The sequence below is a fragment of the Myotis myotis genome, unplaced genomic scaffold (genome assembly GCF_014108235.1).
Source record: "Myotis myotis isolate mMyoMyo1 unplaced genomic scaffold, mMyoMyo1.p scaffold_m19_p_13, whole genome shotgun sequence".
NCBI classification, from domain to species: domain Eukaryota; kingdom Metazoa; phylum Chordata; class Mammalia; order Chiroptera; family Vespertilionidae; genus Myotis; species Myotis myotis.
The window spans coordinates 24,083,370-24,111,289 of NW_023416317.1; the positions used below are offsets into that span (position 1 = coordinate 24,083,370).

Genomic DNA, 27,920 nt, shown 5'->3' on the forward strand with positions numbered 1-27,920 from the left:
TTTATCTTAAATATGTTTGTAGTTTCCAGTGTATAGGTCTTTCATATATCTTGTCAAATACTTCCCTATGTAATATATGTTTGGGAATATTATCATAAATGTACTTTAATTTTTTTCTTTCCAATTGTTCCTCTCTAGTATGTAGAAATACAAATGAATTTTTCAGCATCCAAAATCTTTTTTTTAATCCTCACCCTAGAATATGTGTTTTTTTAAAAATTGATTTTGAGAGAGAGAGGAAGGAGAGAGAGAGAGAGAGAGAGAGAGAGAGAGAGAGAGAGAGACATTGATGTAAGAGAGAAACATCAATCATAGGTATGTTCCCTGACTTGTAATCGAACCACAACCTTTTGGTGTACAGGATGACACTCCAGAAAACTGAGCCGCCCAGCCGGGGTTCCAAAATCTTTTTAATAACAAGATAGGATCTGGAATTAGTTTTTGTAGCCTGGATTGACCCACTGGCCTCTCCCTCGAGGAAACTTCTGGCCCTTGGTAAGTAGGTATAGTTTGGTGTGGTTGTGAGGGGTTCCTGGAGCCTTGCCAAAATGCTTGTACACTTCTCCACCCTTTCAAGGACCAGAAAGCAGGCTGGTGCCACAGCCCTTAGGGAATCCAGGGCCAGTTGGTCGAAGGTGAGGATTTTGCCCCCAGCCTTGAGGATGCAGCTCAGGCACGGCTGCTCACAGTAAATGCACACATCTTCAGTTTGGCACCTCCTAGACAAACATGTCATTGGTTATAGTCCTTACAACCACAGAGGTTTTGCCATCCTGGCCAGGAAGTTTCAACTTCTGGATCATCCAGGAAAGGGACAGAGGTGGCCAGTTGGTGCGATTCATGAACAACCTCTCCAGCACCACTTGGTTAAAGGTGGAGTTGGTTTGTCTGGCCAGAAACCTGTACAGCTTACCAATAGCCTTAGATAGTAGATATCCTGGCTCTTGGGCTCTTTGCACCATTATGCTAAGTGAAATAAGCCAGTCACAGAAAGGCAAATACTTTATGATTCCACTTATATGAAGTATCTAAAATAGTCAAATTCATAGAGTCAGAGTGTAATGGTGGTTGCCAGAGGTTCAGGGAGGAGGGATCTACTAATTAATGGGCGTAAAATTTCATTTAAACAAGATGAATACATTCTAGAGATCTACTTGCTATACAATATTGTACCTATAGTCAACAAAACTGTATTGTACACTTTAAAATTTGCCAAGAGGGTAGGTCTCATGTTAAGAGTTCTCACTACAATAATAATAAAAAAAAGGATTAGGGGATTGTTTTCATGGTATAAAGTTCTTATAGGAATGTTAAGACTTCAAGGTAAAAGAAAAAAATTGAAGTCCTATTCTTTAATGACTTTCAGGTTTTCAGCATATGTCTAGTTCTTTCACTTTATGAATGGAAAAGGTGGCATGTATCCAGTGGCTTAATCTAAGGTGTCAACAACCTCTGAAGCTATTGAAATAAGAGGAGTGCCCACAATTACTAAAGATCTTCCGGTGATAAAAAAAGAAATTGCATAAACGTCTGGCTACATGCATCAGAATGATTCAGCGTTTCACAAAAAAAAAAAATAAAAAAAAAAAAAAAAAAAAAAAAAAAAAATTGATTTCTATTGATTTTCCAGTTAGGTAAATTTTCAGGAACACTTTCTCCTCGTACTTAGCTGAGCCAGTTGAAAGGGAACAACTGCTTACTCCCATAGACGTCATAGCTTCTGAAAGCTGGTCAGAGATCTGCTTTTACTATGTCTTCTTTATCTCCACTTTTCTCTCAGTAGATAAGAGACTGAATGGATGATTTAGCCAGAGCAGAATTCTACCTGTTGGTAGAAAGTTTTACTAAGCTAGGTTCGCAAGAATGAGATGATTGCTGAGGGCAATGAGCATGCTCCAAACTGCTTGCAATTTAATTGTTTAATTCACCTGAAAGAATCTGTACCTAAGCCTCTTGCTTATCAAGTGTACTCCCTAGGGGACCTGATTAAGGAAGGAAATAGGATATAGAGCCACTGCCATTGATCTTCGGTATGGTGTGAACATCTCCCTACTAAAGCCTTGGTTGAAGCCATGCCTATTAACCTTTAATTTCCATGTCCATGCATAGAGTAAAAACTTGGCTATCCAGATCCTTCAGAGAATGGGGTGGATCCTGGATAGCTATGAATAAGCAATCTTTCTGAAATTTGTTTCTCCTTATAAACTAAATGTATAGGATATTATTTTCTTCTTTTCACATATATAATTATATATATAATTTCTGAGAGGAAGGGAGAAGGAGAGAGAGAGAAACATCAATGATGAGAGAGAATCATCGATGGGCTGCCTCCTGCACGCTCCCCACTGGGGATGGAGCTCACAACCCAGGCATGAGCCATGGCCTCTTGGTCTATAGGTCGACACTCAACCACTGAGCCACACCAGCTGGGCTAGAATATTGTTTTCTTGAAGATCTAATCATTATAAGTATCAATCACAGTGGTAGTCTGTAATGCAATGATGCCCTTAGGCATAGTGAGATGTCAGGACACATTTTCTCTATGACACTAAATGTTTCCAGACTCTTGTGCCCTTTAAGATTTTTTCTCCCTCGTGATATTCTTTGACTCTTCCCTCAAAGATACATTGTTAGTGACCAAAACTTCCTGTATTGAGAAATTTAAAAAATATTTGTCTTATTATTTCTCACTGAATATGGACATAGACAATATATTGCCAAGTTTCTTGTGCAGAGATCCCTATGAATCAAGTTCACTAGCTTTAGTGAATAGTCTTGGAGACATCTATTTCGTCTGCTCAAAGGCATTTTTACTCAGTTTATTTTTCGGAAGATATTTCCAAATAGATGAGGTTGCTTGGGAGCTGAGCTCTTATTCATTAAAATTTTGTTACTATTTTATATAGCTTTTTACACAGTGAAGAGTTAATTCCCATACTATCAAGCAAAGTAGTGAATGCGGTGGTGCAGGACCCTAAATGCACCCCTAACCCTCATCAGGACTGATGTATTCCTTCCCCCAGCAGCTGACAGTCAGTATTGGCTGTTTAAAGCCACAGGCGAGTTTCTCTCTGGGCATTGCCCTCAGGCAAAGGGAGCTGCTTTACCCAAGGTTATGCTCCCTCCCCTGTGCAGCTCACATCCAGTGACCAGTTTATGTGAATGTACAAAGACCCAGGCTTCTTTTCTTGACTCGAAATAACTTTGAAAGGCCATCCCAGTTCCGGAACTTCCTGTGGGATTGTCTCAAGTCTTTGTTGTAACTGCATCATAGCTCAACTTTTGCCCAATCTTGCTTCCCTCACTCCTTTCAAGTGTTGCTCTTGAGAGAATTCTCATTGAACCTCCTGCAGGCAAATCTCCATCTCAGAGTCTGTTTCTCAGGGAACCCACCCTAGGAGAGGCAGTCATCAGTTCCTCCACCAACTGCAGCCTGCCTAGCATTAGCCTTCACAGTGCCATGACATGAATGTTATGTGTTAGAATAGTACCCTGTCTTGCCCTTCTTCTGCAACAATGCATTGATTTCCATATTTTCTATAGAATTCCTTCTTTGAGAAGAGATATTGAAGTTATAAAAATTAGGCTTCCAAAGATAGATTATAGGCTAAAATTCGTTCAGATAACCACCTTTATTGAAGAGGTTTTGTCTTTGCTTACAGCCTATGAAGTATCAAGGATTTTTTGTTATATTATTTCTTCAGTGTTAGAAATGTTCATTTTGATAATCCTCTATGTTTTCTTGATTCTTTTAAACTAAAGTTTATGGTCCAAAGGAAATATTTAAGAACACCAGGGCCTTCTTCAAATTCCCAAGTGCTCATATTTTTGCTGCTGAAATTTAGACAAGTATTCTATACCTCATCCTTTTCTTTGATTTAAGGTCTTCATCCTACTATTTTGATAGATTGCTCTGATAATCTCCCTACCCTATTAATTTTTTAAAATTGAAGTATAGTTGACAGTTATATCCATTAAGTCTAAATGGGAGTTTCTGGTGTTAAGCTATTTAAATATCCTGTTTAATCAAGTTGAATTCAGGGGATTAGAAAAACCATTGAAAAAAATCCTAAGCATGCTAATGTAATACAAATTTTAATTTACTTAAACAAAAAAAAAGTATCAGTAATCAAAACCAGGATACCATAAACTAATGCCACCTAGTTCACAGACTGGTAGACATAGAAGAAACCTTAGGGATTTTCTAATCTGAGGACCTTGTTCTATAGATGAAACTCAGGGAGAAGTGAATTCCTCAGAGTGTGGCAACAAAAGTTGGAATATGACTATTGATTCAGAAATCTTACTACCCTACCACATAACCACTGAATTCCTTTTGCTTTCTCTCCAAATCACTCCATGAACCCAGAGCATTTTCTTGACTCAATATTTTGGAGACCACAGTTATTTTAACTTCATTGCTCTTTTAACCTCAAGTGGGTTTCTGCTATCCCTGCTGCTTAATTCAGTTATGCAATCCACCAGCATAATTTAACCAACACAAGTTAGCTTGGGTGAGAAAATATTTAATCACTTTCATTGATATCAGGTTGTGGTGTTTTGTTTTGTTTTTAAGAATAACCTGATAAGACCTTTTATAAGCTCCACTTGAACCCAATGTACTAAAATAATTATCAGATAATATGCATGTTCCTTTTATAAAGTATCTCACATAATATGCTTCTTTGTGTGAATTTTAGTCTGATTTGTAGTAAGATAAAACTTTTCTGATCAAAAAGTACATGCAAGTTGGTTCATTTCCATATACTTAGGATTCGTCCATGGTAAATGGTTAGCTAAATGAGTAACAAACAAATATCCAATTATACAAATATTGTATAATGGAAAGTCATCAGGTTGAGCTTTCAACCTGAATAAGAGTCTTAACATTACTCAAGAAAGATAAGGGTGGTGCCAAGTGGAGGGAGGAGGGACTCTGATTCTCACAAATATTTTCCTTTCATATCTCTGGTCTTTGTCAATCTACTTAGAGAAACTAAGACAGACAGGCAATTGACAGTTTCTTGCAGCAAATTATTTTGCTTAGAAATCCTGTATAGCAGGTATTGCCTGATTTAGCTGGAAATGATAAACTAGCAATGTAGTTATTCAAGTTAGAAGGACCTGAAAGAGCATAAAGCTACCTGCTATGTTGTCATGGTATCTCCTTAAGAAAGTGATAAAGAACTTCAGTTGGAATGGGGAGTAGTTTGCAATGTTTCCTTTGGCCTTCAGCATGACACAAAGAACTAGAATTCTCCAAAGCCTTACATTTGGGTTAAACTACCCAGAGAAGAAGCCAAATCCTTGCCTATAACTCCATTCTCCAGCTACATCTCCAAAGATATCACAGATCTACAAATGTTTCAGTTATAGAAATGTTTTCCAGTTCCCTGACTTCTTAGGAAGTTTTCTCATATGCCTTGTGTTAGTGAATCTGATCTTGCATCTTATTTTTGCCCGAAGTAAATGGACCACAACAGAATGAACCACATCCCTACTTTGGGGTTGGTAGATACCGGCACCTATGGCACTATGGGCATTTCAGCATCATGATACTTCCCTGGAGTCAGGCATCTCATTTAGATACTCTTGACCCTCCTTCTGCACCACCACCATCACCACCAGCAACACCACCCTCCTGGCATTCTTTACTGAGATTCAGGCTGAGACCTGCTTCCTTACAAAGGACTTGTTTCCTTCCTATCTGGCATATCCCAGGTAGAAATCACGTTTCATAATGTTTTTCTCCTTTTGTTCTCAGATGTTAAGTTGGCTCCCTGCAGTGCATGGCAACATCAGAACACCTGGGGCAGAGCTGGCTCCCAGACCAATAAAGTTGCCAACAAACTTGCTTAGGATTTCTCTGCAGTGGAAATTTTGGGAATTTGGCCTGTTTGGAAATACCAGAGATAACTTTGGGGGGGGGGAGTGTCAACACTTCCTATTAGAACAAGACAGAAAACCACATGGATCATTTTAAAGAAGCCAAGCTTTTGACTGAATGTGAGAGGAAATGGTTTAGAAAAGGCCAGAGGTCACTGGCCCCTTCTTGCTCAGTATACTTTGGCTTTGCTTTCTCAGTCATGATTGGAAAAGGCTCTGTCACTAACCTTCTGTCAAGATGCTCACTTTATAACCTGGGGTCCATTATTTACTCTTGAGGGAAGTGAAAAATCTACCTAATGTATGTAGAACAAGAAGTTGTTCCCTCACTCTTTCTTTTTAATTTCCAAATATGTCGATTCATCAAAGTCCAAACTTTTGCTGGCACCATCTTGGCCTCTCAGACCCTACCTTGACCTTTCACGGTCATCTCCATAAAAGCTATGGGTGAGTCAGCTGAAATGGGAAAGTAAAGAGGTGTGTTTCTGGTTCCTGAACTCAAGATTCTGAGCAATGAATAACTGCAAACAAAGTCTTTCAACCTGAAACTCTCAAGGGCAGGGTGTGGGACGGTGTGTGGCATGGTGCATGTTCAGCAGGTTGGACATGTGTACTTTCCTTCCATTTAATAATTGGAAAGGAATTAACTTTCCCCTCTGAACTGTGGTCCAGCTTCTGATGCTGTTTGTGGAAAATGCCACTGAGACAACACCAGTCTCCAAAACCCTTGTGTTTTCTGGCCAGGGATGCAGCATTCCCTCTTTTCCTGCAGTGATATTTTTTTTTCCTAGTTGCTCATGTCCTAGAATATTTATTAATTAAACTTGGTTTTTCTAGTTGATTTTATAGAAAGATTATTTTCTACATATTGAAGTTAAACATGTTGGTTAACAGTTCATTGACAGCCAAGGACACAGACAGAAAAGCTCTTTGCCTCCATGCTGTGTAGTATGACTGCAGAAACCTACCTTTCGTGCAAATCTTCAAGTTCTGCATAACTAAAGGAAATTATCTGCAAGCCAACAGAGAAGACAACATCACTCCTGCCATATCTCTGTGGAATGTTGCTAGGTAAGAAATAAAAATTGTTCATCTAAAGCCCATGGAGTCTAGTAGTCTGCCCCTCATGAAGGACCAGCAAATATTTTGTAGGAATCCTGGGTCATTTACCTTAATGTGGGGCTTTAAAAGTTTTAAAAGACATTATGAAATGTGAATTCTATCTATTTGGCAGTGAGGGATGGTGTGGTATTAGGTTAAAATATACAAACACACACACTCCCACTCACCCACTTCTGTAAAGACAAGTTTTAACCTGAATCTATGAACTCCTGGTTAAGTCCCAGGAGAAAGAAAGAGAAACTGTGTAGAGTGGGGTTTCAGCACGTGGACTTCAGTCAGACTGCCCACATTCAGATCCTAGCTCCTTTACTTAGCAAGTATGAGACTTTGGGCAAGTTACTTAATCTCTTGGTGCTTCTATTACTTCATCTGTAAATTGGGAAAAATAGTAGGCCCCACCTCATAAGGTTATTATGAGTATTAAATTAATATTTGTAAAGTGCTTAGAAGAGTGCTTGGCACATAATGAGCTCTGTATAGGTAAGTAAATAAAATAAAGGTGTGTGTTACAACTGTATTAGTGAGCTCAGGCTGCCATAACAAAATACACCACAGATAGGGCGGCTTAAAAACAGAAATTTATAGTGTTTCACAGTTCTGAAAGCTGGAAGTCGGAGATCAAAATAACCACAGGGTTGGTTTCTAATGAGGGCTGTGAGGGGAAAATCTGTGCCTAACTTCTCACCTTGGCTTGTAAATGGCCATCTTCTCCCTCATGTATATGTCTGTGTCCTTCTTATAAGGACACCAATAATCACCTCTGTAAAGATGCTGTTAGCAAATTAGCTCACAGTCTGAAGTACTGGGGGTAACGACTTAAGTGTAAGAATTTGAGGGAGAACCAAGATGGCGGCATAGGTTAACGCCGGAGTTTGCTGCCTTGAACAACTACTTCAAAAGTGAAACTAAAAAATGGAACGGACATCACCCAGAACCACAGGAACGCTGGCTGAGTGGAAGTCCTACAACTAGGAGGAAAGAGAAATGCATACGAACACTCAGAGGAGGCGCAGTGCTGAAGTCAAATTCTGAGGTGCGGAGTGCGCAGAGTGGGCTGGCAGCGGAGGGCGCGGTTGGTGTTTTCAATCGGGAGGGAGTCGCAGACTCTGAGCTCCAGATACAGACGAGTCTTTAGGGACCCAGACTCAAACGGGAGAAGCGGGACTGTCTGGCTTCGGTCAGAGCGAGTGCAGCTTTCTCTCCGAGGTTTGCAGCAGGTGCTGGGACTCAGAGAGGCAGAGCCCCTGGGGACAGGACTGAGAGCCTCCATAACTGCTCTCTCCGGCCCACCCTGTTGATCCTGTGCGACCCGCCCCGCCCAAGCCCTGCACAGAGGCATTTGCCGGATAGCCTCAGGCAAAGGCTAGATTAGCACCTCCCTAGAGGACAGAGGTTCTCTCACTGCAGACACAGCTGATTCTCATAGCCACTTGGCCTGGAGGTCAAACCCTCCCTGGTATTAGCTACGACAATCAAGGTTTAACTATAAGACTGCACACAAAGACCACTAGGGGGTGCACCAAGGAAGCATAACAAAATGCGGAGACAAAGAAACAGGACAAAATTGTCAATGGAAGATATAGAGTTCAGAACCACACTTTTAAGGTCTCTCAAGAACTGTTTAGAAGCCGCCGATAAACTTAATGAGATCTACAAGAAAACTAATGAGACCCTCGATGTTATATTGGGGAACCAACTAGAAATTAAGCATACACGGACTGAAATAACGAATATTATACAGACTCCCGACAGCAGACCAGAGGAGCGCAAGAATCAAGTCAATGATTTGAAATGCGAGGAAGCAAAAAACACCCAACCGGAAAAGCAAAATGAAAAAAGAATCCAAAAATGCGAGGATAGTGTAAGGAGCCTCTGGGACAGCTTCAAGCGTACCAACATCAGAATTATAGGGGTGCCAGAAGATGAGAGAGAGCAAGATATTGAAAACCTATTTGAAGAAATAATGACAGAAAACTTCCCCCACCTGGTGAAAGAAATGGCCTTACAGGTCCAAGAAGCGCGGAGAACCCCAAACAAAAGAAATCCAAAGAGGACCACACCAAGACACATCATAATTAAAATGCCAAGAGCAAAAGACAAAGAGAGAATCTTAAAAACAGCAAGAGAAAGAAACTCAGTTACCTACAAGGGAATACCCATACGACTGTCAGCTGATTTCTCAACAGAAACTTTGCAGGCCAGAAGGGAGTGGCAAGAAAAATTCAAAGTGATGAATACCAAGAACCTACAACCAAGATTACTTTATCCAGCAAAGCTATCATTCAGAATTGAAGGTCAGATAAAGAGCTTCACAGATAATGAAAAGCTAAAGGAGTTCATCACCACCAAACCAGGATTGTATGAAATGCTGAAAGGTATCCTTTAAGAAAAGGAAGAGGAAGAAAAAGGTAAAGATACAAATTATGAACAACAAATATGCATCTATCAACAAGTGAACCTAAGAATCAAGTGAATAAATAATCTGATGAACAGAATGAACTGGTGATTATAATAGAATCAGGGACATAGAAAGGGAATGGACTGACTATTCTTGAGGGGGAAAGGGGTGTGGGAGATGCGGGAAGAGACTGGACAAAAATCGTGCACCTATGGATGAGGACAGTGGGTGGGGAGTGAGGGCGGAGGGTGGGGCGGGAACTGGGAGGAGGGGAGTTATGGGGGGGGAAAAAGAGGAACAAATGTAATAATCTGAACAATAAAGATTTAATTAAAAAAAAATAAAAAGAAAGAAAGAAAGAAACTAGACCACCAACTTACACCATACATAAGAATCTACTCAAAATAGATAAAAATGTTTAGATGTAAGTTGTGAAACCATAAATATCCTAGAAGAAACCACAGGCAACAAAATCTCAGACATCTCTCATTGCAATATGTTTACGGATACATCTCGTAGGGTAAATAAAACTGAGGAGAAAATAAACAAATAGGACTACATCAATATAAAAAGCTTCTACACGGCAAAAGAAACCATCAACAAAACGAAAAGGTAGCCCAGTATGGGAGAACATATTTGTCAATGATACATCTGATAAAGGGTTAATATCCAAAATATGTAAGGAACTCATACAACCTAACAAAAGGAAGACAAATAACCCAACTAAAAAATGGGCAAAGGACCTAAGTAGACACTTCTCCAAAGTAGACATATGAAAAAATACTCGAAGTCAGTGATCATCAGAGAGATGCAAATTAAAAGGAATATTAGGTATCACTTCACACCTGTCAGAATAGCTATCATCAACAAATTAATAAACAAGTGCTGGCCAAGATGTGGAGAAAAGGGAACCCTAGTACCAGAATGCAGATTGGTATAGCCATTATGGAAAACAGTATACATAACTCATGGACACAGACAATAGGGAGGTGCAGGCCTAGGGTCGGGCTAGAGGGGTCAATGGATGAAAAAAGGAGACATATGTAATATTTTCAACAATAAAGATATCTTTTTTAAAAATTGGGCAAAGGGCCTAAACAGATACATCTCCAAAATGGACATACAGATGGCCAAGAGACACATGAAAAAATGCTCAAAGTCACTGATCATCAGAGAGAGGCAATTAAAATCACACTGAGGTATCACCTTTGACCTATAAGAATGGCTACCAACAGCAAATGACAAGTGCTGGCGAGGATGTGGAGAAAAGGGAACTCTAGTACACTGCTGGTGGGAATGCAATCTGGTGCAGCCATTATGGAAAAACAGTATGGAGTTACCTCAAAAAATTAAATATGGAACTGCCATTTGACTCAGTGATCCCACTTCTAGGAATATATCCTAAGAAACCCGAAACACCAATCAGAAAGAATATATGCACCCCTAGGTTCAGAGCAGCACAATTTACAATAGCTAAGATTTGGAAACAGCCCAAGTGTCCATCAGTAGACAAGTGGATAAAAAAGCTGTGGTACATTTACATCATGGAATACTATGCTGCAGTAAAAAGGAAGGAAGGATCTCTTACCCGTTGAGACAGCATGGAGGGACCAGAGAGTATTATGCTAAAAGAAATAAGCCAGTCAGAGAAAGAAAAGTATCACATGATCCCACTCATATGTGGAATCTAATGAACAAAATAAACTGTTGAACAAAATAGATCCACAGACATAGAAAAAAAAAAAAAGAATTTGAGGGGCATACAGTTAAGCCCATAAAACAATAATTTTAACAAGAGTTCTTCTAGCTCCAGAGGGACTTCAGGAGTTGAAGTAGCCACATGTAATAGCAACTACCAAACCACGTGGGAGAGAGCTCTTTTATCTGCATGTTTCTCCATTAAGCCTATTATATACATCTACCAGACTCTTATTTAAAACTCTACCTATGGCCTCTGCCTCTCCCCAGGACTTAATGAGTTCGACAAGTCCATACTATTTCTTCAGAGCAGCATATTTCTTAAGTGTCAAGTTTGGCTTATTTAATTGGTCCAGAGCCTATTTTTGAGATCTCCCTCGTTCCAGTGTCCCTTCATTAAAATTACTTTGATGGAGTTTTCATAATCCTTTATCTTTCCAGAAGAGGGGTTTTAACCATTTATTACTGCTTATATATACTCAACATATTTTTTGAATAATTAAAAATTATTGTTTCTAATTTTTCTTCATGCTTGCCTTCATGGGTAAAATATAGAACTCTCTGTACCATGTTATACATGCATGAGCTTTAGCTTGTGAGTGGCTGGATATGTTATTGTCCACTAGGCCAAAAAAAAAAAAAATCCAGTGTTCTGAATGGGGAAGGAAGACAGAGACATCATGCTGCCATTCTGCCAGCTAAGGATTTCTGTTCAGTCCTGACTGGGGCCTCTTATGAGCACCATCCACCTCCTCTCTTCCCCCTAAAGCAACTGCTGTATCGGTTTTTGTTTTCATTTCTAGGTAATTTCATTGGAAACCTGGCAATAGCAACAAATATTAGATGAAGGGCTTTGTGTTTACAGATGAAATCTGTGTTGCAGTATACTGTAGTGTTGCAAAATTGGAAAAGATTTAATCAAATAAGGTGATACACATAAAAATGTTAGTATTCTGAAGAAAAATATGCTTACAGAAATTATTTATTTGTTATATTCATATGAAATCAGTATTCGTTGACACATGGCTCTAATGACACATATATGAAAAACCATATACTAGATGATCTAGTTGATTATTTAAGCATAAAATAGATTGTGTTAAACCTTTCAAAAACAGAAATGGCTAAAGCATATCGTGGGATTAAGCAATTATTGAAATAGTAGTGAAACCCTAGTATAACTTAGGATAAATTGAAAGAAATTTTTAAAAATCAATAATCCCCCAAAACCTGGGACACAGTTGATTAAGTTTTGAGCTTCTTAAGAGAAGTACCATTGTCTTATATTGCTCTTTTTAAAACATAATTCTAGAAATACATAAGTGCCCAATGAATACATATTTGTGCATTAAAAATATTTGATTGAGACTATGGTTTAAAAGAGACAATCAGAGTTTATCTATAGGAAACTTATAAAATTCATTATGTGTCAATAAAACTCATTGAAAATCTGAAGGGATTCATAAAAGGAGTTCAAAAGTAGAGGGCTTTTTCTCTTTAAAGGATCATTTACGCAAAGGAGGCAAATTCAAAACGCTCTCATACAAGTGAGGAATATTCTACTTGATTTGAGATAATAATTTAACCCTCCTGCAATATAAAAAGAGAGAATAAGAAACCAGAGACCTTAGAAGGATATTCACCTGGGCCAAATCCCTCATTTTACAGATGTACAGAGTTTCAGTGATATTAACTAACTTGTCCAAGATCATACAGTTAACTGGATACCAAGCTGTTAAATTAATTTCCATCTGCTATGCTTCCTCCTTTTCTCCTGATGATTTAAATAATAAATAAATAATTTAAAATATACTTTAGTTTGCCAATGTGTACAATTAAGGAAAACGGAAAGGTACCAGTAGAAATGGAAAGCATGTATGATAGCCAATAGGTGAAAGCACCCCAAGTGTCCATCAGTGAATAAATGGATAAACCAAGTGTGGTCTATATGTACAATGGAATATTATTCAGTCTGAAAGAGGAATAAGATTCTGCACATGCTACAACATGGACATTAAGTGAAGTGGCCAGTCACAAAAGGACAAGTACAGTAAGATTCCACTTATACTAGGTCCCTACAGCAGTCAAATTTATAGAGACAGATTGTAGAATGGCGGTTGCTGAGGGCTGAGAAGAGGGGAAATGGGGGGGCTGTTATTTATTGGGTGAAGTTTCAGTTTTACAAGATGAAAACATTCTGGAGATTGATTACATATCAATGTGGATATAATTAATAGTATTGAACTGTATATTTAGAAATAGTTAAGAGGATAAATTTTATGTTATGTGTTTTTTAGCTACAATTAAAAGAAACAAAAAGGAAAGAAGAAACAAACACAAAATGACGAGAGAAAAAGATAAAGAGGGCACAATGCCAAAAAGAGCGAGAGGAAAGAGCAAAGGTGAGTACTGTTTTTCCCAACCACAGAGCTCCTCACCATCACACGCCCCACCCTCAAATCCAGTCTGCAGTTCTGATTCTTAGTTGCACTTATTGTATTTATCCATCTGCTTACCAAACTCATTCTGCTGTGTGTACCAGAAGTCCCTGCTCTGCTATCAAATTCCTGATTCCAATTTCTACACACACACACACACACACACACACACACACAATGGTAGGTCAAAACCTTCCTCCAGTTCTGCAGTCCTCTCCTTCCTAGGGTTGATCTTTCACCAAAGCCAAAATCCTTGTCATCCCTTCTACCCTCTTGGTCAAGGGCCAAAACTAAACCAAACTGTGAAGATAACACTTATTTAGGAGTCTTCTTACCTCTCCTTCTTCCCCTTGCTTTGGCTGCCCAGTGCCCTCATATAGCTCGTGGGCAGACAAGAGATACTCACTACTCAACTCTGAGATTCCTGGGTCAGTGCCCTTATTTTAAACAACTTCCTCTACATGGTTCATTCACCATCTCCTTCCCACTTCCCACTAGTGTCACCATCACTCCTACACACTCACTATCCAGATTTTCTCTTAGGCAACTATCATGCTAAAAATAGAATTAGACTACAGAAGTCATACTGTAGAAGTATGGAAAGATAACAGTTCGTTAATATGTAATCTCCCAGAGAATACTATATTTGCATTGTAGTAGGTGACAGTTCAAATGGCCATCTCTTTAATGATGAAATTTTAGCTTTAAGAGATAGACCTTTGGGTCTGTGACTTGGAGGTGCAAGACCTTTGAGGAACATGTCCAAGGGGCACTGAGCTCTGCCTCTTCTTCCTTTTTTCCTGCTTTCTCACTCCTGAAACAGCTGCCCACTTCTCTTAACAGTGTCACCTTAGAGGGAAACATTTGCAATGTTCTGATGCTTACTTAGCTCCATAGTCAGAAAATTAAAATGACAAAGTTCCCACTTTTGAGTTATCCATATTTACTGACATGCCTGGCTCAAAATTGCTGCTTATTCAGGTGGTTGATTCTGAAAAATTCTCATTAGCAGACTTCAAAAGAAGGGCCAGATGAAACGTAATTTTAAATTCCTGGTAAAGATTCAGCTTCTTCCTCATGGAAACTTTTCCTAAAAGCCTGTTGCTTTGCAAAGGATGCAAATTCTTGTTTGAGCTCTATTGTTAAAAATTTTCTCTATGTTTTGTTGGAGAAACTAGAGAGCAGTGATACATGGTGGTAGAAAAGGAATGGAGAGTACTGAATAATAAGGATTGGCTCCTTATTTCCTGGGTAGCAACTGGGCTAATGTGATTTTTAAAACTATTTGTTTCTAATACAACTGGGTACGCATGGATTATAAAGGTGAACTCCTTCACTGAAAAGCATTTCAATGCATAGCACATATGTCCTTCTAAATTACCAAAAGAAGTTGAAGCACTGGGGTCAAGTGTACTTGGCCTTATGGATAAGGAGACTGGTTAGTCATTCTAAATGCAATAATATAAGATGTGCAGCTCCACCATGACTATATAGATATAGATATAGATATAGATATAGATATAGATATAGATATAGATATAGATATACACACTAGAGGCCCGGTGCACAAAATTTGTGCATGGGGGTGTGTGTCCCCTCAGCCCAGCCTGCACCCTCTCCGATCAGGGACCCCTTGGGGGATGTCCAACTGCCAGTCCGGCAGTCAGACATCCCTCTCCACAGTCCTGCATTGCTGGCTCCTAATCGCTCACCTGCCTGTCTGCCTGGTCACCCCTAACTGCCCCCTCCTGCTGGCCAGGTTGCCCCCAGCTGCCCCCTCCCTGCCGGCCTGGTTGCTCCTAACCCCCCCCCCTCCCCCACGCTGGCCTGGTTGCCACAACTGCCCTTCCCACCAGCCTGGTCACCGCTCACCCCTCCCCTCTGCTGGCCTGGTTGCCCCATGCAGCCTGCTTGTTCAGTCGTTTGGTCATCCTTGGGCCGGCCCTGGGTGGCTGGGCAGCCACCATCCAAGGCTTGCCTGCACCTCGGGCTGGCTCTGGGTGGCTGGGGGGCTGAGGGGACTGGGCACTGCCATCTTTGAGGGCAGGACAGTCAATTAGCATATTCCCTCCTTATTGGCTGTGGGTGCTACCATCTTTGAGGGTGGGGCAGTCAATTAGCATATTCCCTCCTTATTAGATAGAATATATAATCAGAGAGGAAGGGAGAGGGAGATAGAAACATCAATTATGAGGGAGAATCATTGATTGGCTGCCTCCTGCATGCCCCCAACTGGGGATTGAGCCCGCGACCCAGGGATGTGCCCTGATTGCCCTGACTGAGATTTGAGAATTGAACTGAACCATGACCTCGTGACCTTCTGGTTCATAGGTCTATGCTCAACCACTGAGCCACGCCGGCTGGGCTCCCCTTATGCCTTTTTTAAAAAAATAAATATTATTGAAAGTATTACATATGTTCCCCTTCCTCCTCCCCCCCACCCCATCAATCCCCTCTAGCCCATCCCAGGCCTTCATCACCCTATTGTCTGTGTCCATGGGTTATGCATATATTCATATAAGGTCTTTGGTTGATTACCTCCCACCCACCCACCCTCCCCACCTTCCCTCTGAGATTCCATACTTTGTTCCATGCTTCCATGTCTCTGGAATCATTCCATTCATCAGTTTATTTTGTTAATTAGATCCACACATGAGTAAGATCATGGATACTTGTCTTTCTCTAGCTGACTTCTTTCACTTAGCATAATACTCACCAGGTCCCTCCATGCTGTCTCAAAGGGTAAGAGATTCTTCTTTTTTACTGCTGCATAGTATTCCATGGTATAACTGTACCACAGCTTTTTTATCCACTCATCTGCTGATGGGCACTTGGGCTGTATCCAGATCTTAGCTATTGCAAATTGTGGTGCTATGAACATAGGGATGCATACATCCTTTCTGATTGGTGTTTCAGGTTTCTTAGGATATATTCCTAGAAATGGGATCACTGGGTCAAATGGCAGTTCCATATTTAATTTTTTGAGGAAACTCCATACTGTTTTCCATATGGCTGTACCAGTCCCACCAGCAGTGTACTAGAGTTCCCTTTTCTCCACATCCTCGCCAGCACTTGTCATTTGTTGATTTGTTGATGTTAGCCATTCTGACAGATGTGAGGTGATACCTCATTGTCGTTTTAATTTGCATCTCTCTGATGATCGGTGACTTTGAGCATTTTTTCATATGTCCCTTGGCCATCTGTATGTCCACTTTGGAGAAGTGTCTATTTAAGTCCTTTGACCATTTTTTAATTGGATTGTTTGTTTTCCTTTTGTTAAGTTGTATAAGTTCCTTATATATTTTGGATATTAACCCTTTATCAGATGTATTATTGCCAAATATGTTCTCCCATACAGTAGGCTCCCTTTTTATTTTGTTGATGGTTTCTTTTGCTGTGCAGAAGCTTTTTATTTTGATGTAGTCTCATTCGTTTATTTTCCCCTTAGTTTCCGTTGCCCTAGGACAGTGGTCGGCAAACTGCAGCTCGGCAAACTGTGGCTCGCGAACCACATGCAGCTCTTTGGCCCCTTGAGTGTGGCTCTTCCACAAAATACCAACTTCTGTGCATGGGCCATGAAGTTTCAATCACACTGTACATGTACGCCTGCACGTGGTATTTTGTGGAAGAGCCACACTCAAGGGGCCAAAGAACCACATGTGGCTCGCGAGCCGTGGTTTGTCAACCATGGCCCTAGGAGATATATCTGTAAACATATTGCTATGAGAGATGTCTGAGATTTTGCTGCTTATGGTTTCTTCTAGGATTTTTATGGTTTTACAACTTACATTTAAGTCTTTTATCCATTTTGAGTTTATTCTTATGTATGGTGTAAGTTGGTGGTCTAGTTTCATTTTTTTGCATGTATCTGTCCAATTTTCCCAACACCATTTATTGAAGAGACTCTCTTGACTCCATTGTATGCTCTGGCCACTTTTGTCAAATATTAATTGATCCCCCTATGCCTTTTTAATGACAGCTCATCTTTTATTCTCTAGTAAGGTACCCAAATATTTGCGTGTCAGTCTTTGTCCTAATAAATAGACTTTCTGTTCTCATTCACCTTGAGTTGTGAGAATAAAAGGTCAGATAATGTTCACTGTTTTTAATTGTACTTGGCTTAAGAGATTCCTCCTTTCATTTTTCCTTTTATTGCTCTTTCCTTTAAGTGCTTTGTCAAATAAAGCAAGAATCTCTCCTATAGCATATTTAAAGGCACCCCCATATTCCTAGCACCAACACAAAGCAGGAGAAAATTCAAAATGAGCATTTGTTTTCTAAGGAAGAACAGTACAAATAAATCATCTCTCTAACACAGACTGCAATCAATGAAGAAAAAAAAAAATGTAATCACCAAGCTCTAATGGCGCTTGATAGTTAAAAAAGGCAAATCCAATTCTATAAGAAGAGGAGTTGAATTAACATGCTGGGTAATCCAATGAAGTTTCCAGTAATTCTGCTGTTTTCCTACTCTCAGTCATTTTATTTTTGTTCTTTGCTTATCATTTGGAATGATGACTCATATTTGCTATGGGCAGTTACCTTTGGCTATTCAACTTTCATTTTAGATTCAAGGTACATTGCAACTTTTCCAAGAGTATGGAATTCCTTTTCTAGGAAACATGTTATGGCAAATCCTAGAGACCATAAACGTAAGTCTTATTTATGAACAAGTTACCTCCTTTTATTTCCTAAAATATTTTTTCTTTTAAATACACTTTAACAAGAAAAAATACCACAGTATTTAACATGTATTTCCTTTTTTTTTTTTTAATCTACTTGAATTCCATTTTTTGAATGGACTAAGTAAAGCCTGGCTATTAGGGGCCAGGAATGAAAGATGCCTTTCCTAGATTCCCTCTAATTTATAACTTGCCCAAAATTATAGAAACTTAAAGACATATTCAGGATTACAACCTATGTACAAATCTTAAATCCAAATTTAATATTCTTTTCATTGAACTCCTTTGCCACAACATTTGGCTAGGGATGGACCCTGAAGTGATTTAATTGATTTTCTTCTGCAAACACCAATATTTTATTCTTGGTCTTTGAAAGGAAGAGTAAAACAGAAATAACAGAGGTTTTTATAAAGATTTTTAAATGCCAGGCATTAAAATGTCTACACCTGTGCTATATTTTATAATTGTTGTCATCATCACATTGAAAAATACTTATTAAGCCATCAACTCTGTGTGGTGCTGTAGTAAGCAGTGTATAAAGAGAACTACATGGAGACAATTCCCATTTCACTAGGTGGAAAAGAGAAGCTAAAACAGAATCACAACATGAAGAATATAGATTTGTTCCAGTGGGTGAAGAATTATAAAGATTAAGAATTATGAAGATTAAAGTGTGTAGTTTTTTATTTTGTTTTCACAGTTAAAACTGTTTAAAAGCAAAATAATCAAGGCCCTGGCTGGGTAGCTCAGTTGATTAGGGCATTGTTGTAACACACAAGATTTCGGGTTTGATCCCTGGTCAGGTCACTTATAAGAATCAACCAGTGGATGCATAAATAAGTGGAACACAAATCAATGTCTCTGTCTCTCTGTCTCTCCTTCCTCTCTCTCTTTAAAATCAGTTTTTTAAAATGTTAAGGTAAAAAACAAAATAATCATACAACTGTGAAAGTGGAAGAAACCTTAAAGATCATCCAGACCAAATTTTTAAAAAATTCTTTATTGTTTAAAGTATTACATGAGTCTCCTTTCCCCACATTGACCTCTCCCCTGCCCCCCCCCCAAGCACAATCCCTCACCCCACTACTGTCTGTGTCTATTGGTTTTACTCATATGCATGCATATAAGTCCTTTGGTTGATCTCTTATCCCCTCACCCCCCACCTTCCCTCATAGGTTGTACAGTCTGTTCGATGCTTCTATGTCTCTGGTTCTATTTTTGTTCATCAGTTTATGTTGTTCATTATATTCCACAAATGAGTGAGATCATGTGATATATATCTTTCTCTGACTGGCTTATTTCACTTAGCATAATGCTCTCTAGTTCCATCCATGCTGTTGCAAATGGTAATAATTCCTTCTTTTTTACAATAGCATAGAATTCCTTGGGATACATTCCTAGAAGTGGGATTACTGGGTCAAATGGAAGTTCCATTTTTCGTTTTTTGAGGAAACACCATACTGTTCTTCACAGTGGCTGCACCAGTCTGCATTCCCACCAGCAGTGCAAGAGGGTTCCTTTTTCTCCGTATCCTCGCCAGCACTTGTCGTTTGTTGATTTGTTGATGATAGCCATTCTGACAGGTGTGAGATGGTACCTCATTGTTGTTTTGATTTACATCTCTCAGTTGATTAGTGACTTTGAGCATGTTTTCATATGTCTCTTGGCCTTCTGTAGGTCCTCTTTCGAAAAGTGTTCATTTAGGACAGCGGTTCTCAACCTGTGGGTCACGACCCCTTTGGGGGTCAAACAACCTTTTCACAGGGGTCACCTAAGACCATCCATCGGAAAACACATATATAATTACATATTGTTTTTGTGATTAATCACTATGCTTTAATTATGTTCAATTTGTAACAATGAAATTGGGGGTCACCACAACATGAGGAACTGTATTAAAGGGTCGCGGCAGTAGGAAGGTTGAGAACCACTGATTTAGGACCTTTGCCCATTTTTTGATTGGATTGTTTATCTTCCTTTTGTTAAGTTGTATGAGTTCCCTGTAAATTTTGGAGATTAAACCCTTATCTGAAATATCATTGGCAAATATATTCTCCCATGCAGTGGGCTTTCTTGTTTTGTTGATGGTTTCTTTTGCTGTGCAGAAGCTTTTTATTTTGATGTATTCCCATTTGTTTATTTTCTCCTTAGTATCCATTGTCCTTGGAGCTGTATTGGTAAAGATATTGCTATGACATATGTCTACTATTTTGCTGCATATGGAGTCTTCTAATATTTTTATGGTTTACCATCTTATGTTTAAGTCCTTTATCCATTTTGAGTTTATTTTTGTGTATGGTGTAAGTTAGTGGTCTAGTTTTATTTTTTTGCAAGTATCTGTCCAATTTTCCCAACATCATTTATTGAAGAGACTCTTGACTCCGTTGTATGCTCTTGCCTCCTTTGTCAAATATTAATTGAGCATAATGACTTGGGTCAATCTCTGGGTTCTCTGTTCTGTTTCATTGGTCTATATATCTGTTCTTATGCCAGTACCAGGCAGTTTTGAGAACAGTGGCTTTGTAATATAGCTTGATATCTGGTATTGTGATCCCTCCACCATCGTTCTTATTTCTCAATATTGCTGCAGCTAATCGGGGTCTTTTTTTACTCCAGATGAATTTTTGGAGAGTTTGTTCTATGTCTTTGAAATATGCTGATGGTATTTTAATGGGGATTGCATTGAATCTATAGATTGCTTTGGGTAGTATGGACATTTTAATGATGTTGATTCTACCAATCCATGAACACAGTATATTCTTCCATTTGTTTATGTCTTCCTCTATCTCTTTTTTCAGCATCCTGTAATTTTCTGAGTACAGGTCCTTTACCTTGTTTGTTAAATTTATTCCTAGGTGTCTTAATTTGTTGCAATGGTAAATGGGATTGTTTTTTTAGTTTCTCTTTCTGTGATTTCATTATTGGTGTATAAAAAAGCCATAGATTTCTGGGTGTTAATTTTGTATCCTGCTACATTGCCGAATTCATTTATTAAGTCTAGTAGTTTTTTTTATGGAGTCTTTAGGGTTTTTGATGTACAATATCATGTCATTTGTGAATAATGACAATTTTACTTCCTCTTTTCCAATATGGGTATCTTTTATTTCTTCTTATTGTCTGATCGCTATGCAGACCAAACTTTTTATTTTATAGGTCAGAAAACTGCATATGAGAGAGGCAAAGCAACTTGCCCAAAGTTATAGAAAATTAAAGACATGCTCAGGATTACAAAGTAGGTATGCTGAATTCAAATTTAATGTTTTATTCATTGCACTATTTTGCCATAATGTTTTAAAATTATTATAGATGCTATCTCAGATTCAAAAAATTTAAGGTTAGAATTATAGGATTAGTTTAAGAGAAGAGCAGGAAAAGATTAGAGGCAAAACAAGAGCATGTCTGGAGGAATGAAAAATTTAAGAGGCAAGTGGGAATAACTTAAGTTAACAGTCCCTCTTACAAATGAGTAGTGTGCCGTGTGGAATGTAGCAGAGAACATAGCACTGAGTGACAGGATACCTGGTGTCTGCTCTCCTTAGCTCCAGGACTGTGGGTCAGTTATGATCTCTTCCTTCAGGATTGAACTGAATTCCCTCAGAGGTGTCCTTTCCTGCTCTCACATGTTACAATTCTATTATTTGATGAGCACCAAAACAGGTAGTTTTGGAAAGATAATCCTATATTGTTATGGATCACATCTGAAAAGATAGTAGTCCTGAACCAAGAAGAATGACTTCTTTTACTAAAAACCTCAGAAACTCAACTGAGATGAAAACAAACAAAAATACTTCCTGATTTTCTGAGTTTCTTTAACACATAGGTGAATTTGGGTTTGGTCTTTAATTACTTATATGTTAGACGCATGCATGGGAGTCCAATTTTTTGTTGTGGTCCATATCTATATATGTCAAAAAATTAATTACTTTGAGTTATTTGTAAGGAAAACATTTTTCTAATTATTTGTTTAAAATAATTGTAAACCTAAGCTCCAAATTGGGGGTGTTAGGTGAGGTTAGGATAATGTTCCTCTGGTGGAATGGGTGTTCCTCTCTCTTGACTTTCTCCAGGGTAATGGTGTGATTAGAGAGGATATTCATTCTTTTTTTTTAATTGGGATGACATTGGTTAATAAAATTATATAGGTTTCAAGTGTACAATTCTATAATATACCATCTATATGTTGCATTGTGTGTTTACCACCCCAAGTCAAGTCTCCTTTGGTGAGTATTTATCTCCCCTTTACCCTCTTCTACCTCCTTTCCTTCTGGTAATCATTTTACTGTTGTCTCTGTCTAGGAGTTGTTGGGGTTTTTTTGCTTAATCCCATCACCTTTTTCACCCAGCTCCCCAGCCCTAGCCCCAGCCCCTCTGATAGTTGTCAGTCTCTTTATCTATGAATCTGTTTCTATTTTGTTTGTTAGTTTATTTTGTTCATTAGGTTCCAGTAAGTGAAATCATATGGTATTTGTCTTTCTCTAACTGGCTTATTTCACTTAGCATAATAGTCTCCAGGATCATCAATGCTATTGTAAAAGGTACAATTTCCTTCTTTTTTATGGCCAAGTAGTATTCCATTGAGTAAATGTACCAAGGCATTTTTATCCACTCTTTTACTGATGGGCACTTGGGCAATTCATTCTTGCACTGTCCTTAGAAGAAAAAAGACAATAAGGTCACACTGGGCTGCTTTCTGTTATGTGTTAAAATACAATTACTAGGTAGTCCACTTGAGGCCAAACTGACCCTAAAATAAATTTAACAAACTCCTGATCCAGGTTAGGAGCAGGGTGCAAATCAGTTTTGTTTTTTTTCTTGATGTGCTAAAGAAAAGTGCCAAACGTGTGCATATGATTCTTAAAGTATCCAGTTGTAATTCTAACTCATTTCAGCAAAAAGCCAAACTTGTTTAAGGCAGATTTAAACAAGCCATGTACTTTGCACAGCCCATTTCCTGAGATAAAAGCGACGAGCATCTAGCCATCTCATCCCATGTATTTAGAGACAACCTGCAAAGTTCTGTCTGTTTTAGGTTATGTCATTTGTATGTTTTGTCTACATGGCACTAAACTGGACTTAAAATTTTTTATTTTGATGGGATGTTTAATCAAGAAACATTTCCAATCAATAGCATTGATATCATTGGCCTTTGAACATGCATATGCTTCATTTTATTTTAGATTGACATGAGTAAAAAATTTCATAACCATAACATTTTAACTCAGTTTTGCATATTGACTTCCTCTTGCAAGAATTATAGCTTGACATGCCATAAACTATAAAGCAATTAAAATACCTCTAACATTTTTAGAACCTTCTCATTCATTGTCTGCTGACCTGTCTGTTTTTTCTTACATTGAAAATTTGATCTTTGCCTTATTGGAACTATGAAGAAATCGAAAACTGAATAGACCTTTTTATAATACACAGTCATTGTTTGTACTTGCAAAATTGGATTAAGAAATCACTGGTATTCTTACACATGTTTTTTTGCCAAAGAAAATTCAGCATATTTCTGCTTGGCCTTGAAATTTCTACCAACAAGACTGATTGTGTGCCACCCACACTCTTCTTGGCGTCCTCAGTTCCCCTGGGAAATCTCAGCTTGAAACCTGTGTAACATGTATAAATTCCTCTTATGCCTTCCTTCCCCTGTTACACCTGTCCTGCAGGTGAAATAATTCCCTAGCTGTACCACATTATAAGGCTTAGCACTTAAATTAGTAAAAACTCATGTAAACATCTTTTCTATGTTTCCCCTTTCCATCCTGTTCTGTACCCAAAATGATATATTTTTATATATTTTTATTGATTTAAGAGAGGAAGGGAAAGGAAGAGATAGAAACATCAATGTTGAGAAAGAATCATTGATTGGCTGCCTCTTGCATGCCCCTTACTGGGAATCAAGCCTGCAACCTGGGCATGTGCCCTGACCCGGACTGAACCATGACTTCCTAGATCATAGGTAGATGTTCAACCACTGAACCACAATGGCTTGGCTGTACCCAAAATTATAGACAACAACCTTCTTTATGATGAGCACATCTTTCTTTGTGCTTCCTGTACTTATTTTTAGGTATCAAATTCCACTTGGGTATAAGTACTTTCTTGAGTATGAGCATATTAAAAAGCATGTAATGAACACAGTTTCCTTCTTTAGTTTTGCAAATACCTGAATTATTCAAAACCCTTTTTCTCTCCCTTTCATCATACACACACACACGCACACATATGCACACACATACCACTCACAGCTTTAAAAAATTAACATAAGAAACTAAATTTTATAATTAATATAATGATCAAACCTTTCTAATTAGCAGCTCCCCCTTGCTTTCCCTAGATTCTAGTACTATCAAAAAAAGGAATGCATACGAATACATTGTTTATCATTAGAGTAAGGAGAAATTTGTAGTCTTAAAAATTTTTCTTTATTAAATTCATACAGGTATGTAAATCAAGTAGTATTACAAAGCTTATTATAAACAAAGCTCCTGAAACTGCAGTTCACTTCCCCACATCACTATCTCTGAGTTCTGCTTCCCAGTCACTTCTCAATCTCTTTCAACCTCTTTTTTCTGCTATTTCTCTATTTTATATGATATTTCCCTCCATATTTCTAATTGATTTGCTCTTGTGGCTTTTCCTTTATTAGTTAGTTGGGCATTATTTAACTTGCAACTCTGGAAGCTGTGAATTTAGCACTCTTACCTCACATACCCCTCCTTTCATTTTTTCCCTTCCCTACTTTCATTCTCTCAATATAGTTTTATCACAATTTTTGGATAAATGAATATTCTGTGTTTACATTATTATTATCATATAAGTATTATTCATGAGTGAACCAAGTAGTATATTATATCCCTTTTCTAGTACAAGTTTATTTTTCCCTAGAGTTAATAATTGCTTTTCTTTTTTACTACCACTAATTCTTCCCAACCTCTCCAAAAGAACTATAAAACCCCTTTCAATACAAACACATCAGGTAATCTATTGTTATCATTTCGGGGGTGGGGGGTGGGGAGACAGCTTTCTGGAATCCCTCCATTCTCCCTCTCCAAGTAGGATTAGTTGTTCTTTTTGCCTCCTGCAGTGTCCAACCTTGCCTTTATCATTTCCTGAGAATTGCCCTCCTTTTCTCTAGTGTTAGTTCCCCAGTTTCCTGTATTTTTGTCTTCTTTGTAATGGGTTTACTTCACCCCTTTGTTAGAGTATATTGTCTAGTAGCTTCCTGAAATGAGGCGAGTAGGAGGCAATTTTTAACAACTTTTTTATTTGTAAGTAACTTAATGATTACATGAGTGTAATCATATAATTTTCCTCATTCTCCTATTAACACTTTGCTCCACTTGCTGTGTACATGCACACACACAAGAGTGTAGGTATATATGTACACTAAAGTAATTTTTCTGAACCATTTTAAACTTAGTCCTATACATAATGGCCCTTTAGCCTAAATACTTCACTATATATTTCATAAGAATAAAGATATTATCTTATATATTTATAGTTCCATTATCAACTTTGATAAATATAACATTGATACAATACTTCAATCTACCATCCATATTCCAATGGATAAATTTTGTCAGTTGATTAAAAATGTTTTTTATATTATTTTTTCCCTGCAGTACAGGATCCAGTCTAGGACCAGACATTACATTTAGTTGTCATGCCTCCTTCATCTCCTTTAATATGAAACATTTCACAACCTACCTTTGTCTTTTATGATCCTTAAAAAAAAGAGAGAGAATAAAGCCTCACTCCCTTTTATTTTAAATAAATTGCTCCTCTTTTTGGTTTCCTACTGTTGCTTTATGGTTAGATTCAAGTTATGCACTCCTGGTCACAATGCAACATAAGTGTTATTCAATTCTTCATTGGATAGGTGTTGTTTTTTTTTAAATATATTTTTATTTATTTCAGAGTGGAAGGAAGAGGGAGAGAGAGATAAAAAAAAAATCAATGATGAGAGAGAATCATTGATTGGCTGCCTCCTGCATGCCCCACACTGAAGATCAAACCCGCCACCCAGGCCTGTGCCCTGACCAGGAATCAAACCGTGACCTTCTGGTTCATAGGTAGATGCTCAACCACTGAGCCAAGCTGGTTGGGCTGGATAGGTGTCTTTTTTATTGCAATAAGCACTCTGTGGAAAGATACTTTAAGACCATGCTAATATCCTCTTTACCACTGAAGTTTCCCTAGATTTTGCATTCATTGATGATTCTTGCCTGAACCAATTTTTACTTTGATGGTTGCAAATGATGATTGAACTATTGCACTCTTTTTACATATACCAGTAAGCACTCAGCATTCTACTGAAAGCAAAGCCCTCCCTTCTGTTTTCATTCATCATCCATCCTTCTGTCTTCTATCTATCTATCTATCTATCTATCTATCTATCTATCTATCTATCTATCTATCTATCTATCTATTGTATGTACCTATCATCTCTCTATCATTGTTATGTACTACTCATAGATTTTTCCGATGGTTTATAGTCCCTATTCTCTTTCTAGAATTCCTTTCTTTTTTAATTTGGCATGATCTTCTAATTTTCTTATCTTTCCTCTCCTGTTTTTTTACCTCTTGGTCTTTTAATTATACTTCTGGGACAGTTTCTCAATTTTATCTCCTAATCCTCATATTGGTGGTTTATAATTTTAGCCATCATATTTTTAGTTTTCATGAGTTCTTTCTTGTTTCTCATTGTCCTTATATAATGGATATGGTGTATACTCTTGTCTCACAATATTATTGAACCTGTTTTCTACTCCCTACCTTATTACTTTCTCTTTTCTCTGAGTTCTCTCCCCAAAGGAAACAGAGGTAAAGATATGGATTTAACCCACCTTTGTTAACTAAAATGTAAACAAAAATTTGAATGGGGATGAGAGAATCAAAGTCCAAGATTAGAATTAGTACTCTGTCCACCTGCATATTATCTGTCCCTGTTCAAGTGGAATGGCTCCTGGGTGTGAGTTTTGTACACAAGTGTTTTGTGATCAAGGGGAAAGAGGATCCTAAAGTATTGGTGTAGTGGGTGAAATGTGATGTCATGGCTCAGGGAAAGGTATCAAGACAAACTATGTCATATATTTTTTTTAAATATATTTTATTGATTTTTCACAGAGAGGAAGGGAGAGAGACAGAGAGAGTTAGAAACATCGATGAGAGAGAAACATCGATCAGCTGCCTCTTGCACATCCTGTGCCCGCAACCCAGGTACATGCCCTTGACCAGAATCGAACCCGGGACCTCTCAGTCCGCAGGCTGACGCTCTATCCACTGAGCCAAACTGGTTTCGGCATCATATTTTTATATAATATGTAAATTTGTATCTCATCTGCACCAACCCACGTAACTTTGCAAGATGGATCTAGAAAAATGGAACTTTAAGAAGACCCACAAATGAAAATCATCATATGGATATGATACAAATGATCTGCATTTCACCATTTAAAAGACAAAAATAGCATAGAATACAGGGATGGATTTAATAGGAAATTCAACCAGAAAGCAGACCTTAATTTTTATGTGTTCAACAACTAATGTTCAACACCTATTTATGTGCCAGGTACCATACTGGGGGTTATTTCCTAGATTTTCTTTCTAGGTTATCATAATTAGCCTCAGCAGGAGAAAATGTGTTTTTACAAACACATTCAAACCCAAGTTTCAATGGTGAGATAGGGA

General features: G+C 38.2%; 1 pseudogene; it reads right to left on the reverse strand.

Moving 5' to 3' along the window:
* Positions 1-434: 434 nt before the first annotated feature.
* Positions 435-6,316, reverse strand: LOC118668592 (annotated as a pseudogene).
* Between the last annotated feature and the right edge of the window lie 21,604 nt (positions 6,317-27,920).